The sequence below is a fragment of the Arachis hypogaea genome, chromosome 16 (genome assembly GCF_003086295.3).
Source record: "Arachis hypogaea cultivar Tifrunner chromosome 16, arahy.Tifrunner.gnm2.J5K5, whole genome shotgun sequence".
In the NCBI taxonomy this organism is placed as follows: Eukaryota; Viridiplantae; Streptophyta; class Magnoliopsida; order Fabales; family Fabaceae; genus Arachis; species Arachis hypogaea.
In genome coordinates, this window is record NC_092051.1 from 77,281,216 (window position 1) to 77,283,823 (window position 2,608).

Here is a 2,608-nt window from a genome sequence, read left to right on the forward strand (position 1 = left end):
TAAGTTGAAGTTTAAGTTTCAGTTTAAGGTTAAACTGAAGCTTAAACGTGGAAATGGGAAAGCAACCCTGGAGGAGGGAAATAGTCGAACACGTTTAAGCTTCAGTTTAAGGTTAAACTGAAGCTTAAACGTGGAAATGGAAGAAAGCAACCCAGGAGTGTGAAATGTCGAACACGTTTAAGCTTCAGTTTAAGGTTAAACTGAAGCTTAAACATGGAAATGAAGAAAGCAACCCTGGAGGAGCAATTGGGTCGAGCACGTTTAAGCTTCAGTTTAAGGTTAAACTGAAGCTTAAACGTGGGAATGGGAAAGCAACCCTGGAGGAGAGAAATAGTCGAACACATTTAAGCTCCAGTTTAAGGTTAAACTGGAGCTTAAACGTGGAAATGCTCCTGGTGCCTTTCTTACTTCTGGCGTTTAACCTCCAGTTTAAGGTTAAACTGGAGGTTAAATGTGGAAATGCTTCCTGGTGAGAATTGTGTCGAACACGTTTAAGCTCCAGTTTAAGGTTAAACTGGAGCTTAAACGTTGAAATGCTCCCTTGGTGAAATTCTCATTCTGGCGTTTAACTTCCAGTTTAAGGTTAAACTGGAGGTTAAACGCCAGTTCCAGCATTTCTTAGCCTTCATGATTCTGGCGTTTAAGCTCCAGTTAAACTCCACATGTGATATTCAAGCTTCCTTTATTGATTTTGTTGCTTCCTTGCCTAGCCTCTTCTTCCCTGAAATCATCCAAACAATTGCATCAAAGTCTTGCAAAATTTCATGAGAAATCTTCCATTCATAGCATTCAAGTAATATAACTAAAAACTCATGGAATTTGCATCAAAATCATACTGTTTGGATGGTTCATTGCTTTGTTATTCATTTAACCATTCTTGGTTACTTTAAGCTCAAGAAAATGCATAAAACAACTAAAACTAACAAAAAAAATGCTAGTAAAACTAGCCTAAGATGCCTTGGCATCACCCACCATGGTAAAATCCTTTCATTTTCTCTTTTGTACATATTGGTAATTAGCTTAATTTCTTGTTTTTATTGGCTTGTAGAGTTTAGTTGGTAGTTTAATATGTTAAATAAGGTTTTAAGGTGTTTTGGTAGCTGCTTGGAGGTTTAGAAGGCTTGGTTTGGTGCAAAAACATAGAAAAATTTTGAAAAACAGAGCACCACCCACGCGTACGCGTGACCCAAGCATTTTCAACCATCCACACGCACGCGTCACCTACGCGTACGCGTGGATTACAGATTTTCACCTCCCAGCCAAAAAACTGAGAGTTGCGCCTGCACTGTGCGACCATTGAGCCTGAGGCACAAACCAACCCATGCGTAAGCATGGAGGACGCGCACATGTCGCCTCTCTGGTTTGCCATGCACGCGTACGCGTCGCCTCCATTTCGCCACCACCCACGCACACGTGTCACCTACGCGTACCCGTGGATAACCTTCTTTCATCATCTTCTTTTCTTCTCTTCTTTCCATTTCTTTCCTTCTTCCTTCTTCTTCCCTTTTCTTCCTCATCATCCAACACTACCAAATACCATTTGTGACCATTTCTTTTAGTTAGTTAGTTAATTCATTGTTTCGTTAGTTTAATTTTCATTAATTCTCTATTTTTCTCATAATAAGTATTGGATTGTTAATCTTGTTTACCATCTCTTGCTGCTGATTATTGATGAGATGTTAGTTTAACATCACTCTTGTTAATTGCATTTGTTGGATACTATTATTGAGGTTGCAATCTATTACTTGGTTCTGAGTTTCTCATGCTTACTTTTGTGAACACCAAGTACATGTGACATTGCCTTCAAGTGTTCTAACTTTTTGAATTGCATGTTGTAGCTAGCCACCATGTAATTTGAATCCTTTCTTTGATTAGACAATCTCTTTATGGATGTTGTGCATTTATCTTAATGCATTGTGCTTCTTGATCATATGCATCCATATATGTTTTTGGCTTGAATGCTTTCATGCCCCTTTATTGCTTGTTTGGTTGTTTTGACCCACAAGTTTAGAGTATCTCAAGCACACTAGAATAAGTGACGTGCATGTTCCTCTTTTGTAAAATTGTGACATAGTTCTCTACGATAGTGTGTGTGTTCTAAAGGGTGCCTAATTTAGAATTCACACACCTAATCTTTCTCAATGTCACACTAATTCACTCACTTAATTCTAGCAATTTACCTCATTCCAATAATTTACGCTTCCTTGCTTTTGTTTTTTCTCATCTTAACGGTGTTATGTTCTCTTTTTCATGATTGATGCACCACAAACAAAAATGGAAGTGGGAGAAAGAACACGCAGCAACCGGTTGACCTACCAGCTGAAGGTAGCAACTCGGAAACTCACCATACCCCCTTGCTCATCTTTGGATGCACCGAGGACGGTGCAAACTTTTAAGTGTGGGGAGGTCGTCCGTCCGAATTGGCATTTTTGGGTGACAAATTTCTAATCCCAACACTTTTGCATTTCATTTTAGGTTTTAGGATCTTTAGTGCGTTTTCTTATTTTACATATATACGTATAATAAGCTTAGTCAAAATATTGATATTTTCCAAGGATTTTATCTATAGGGCATCCCAATTGATTTGAGAAAAAATCTTTCACTGAAC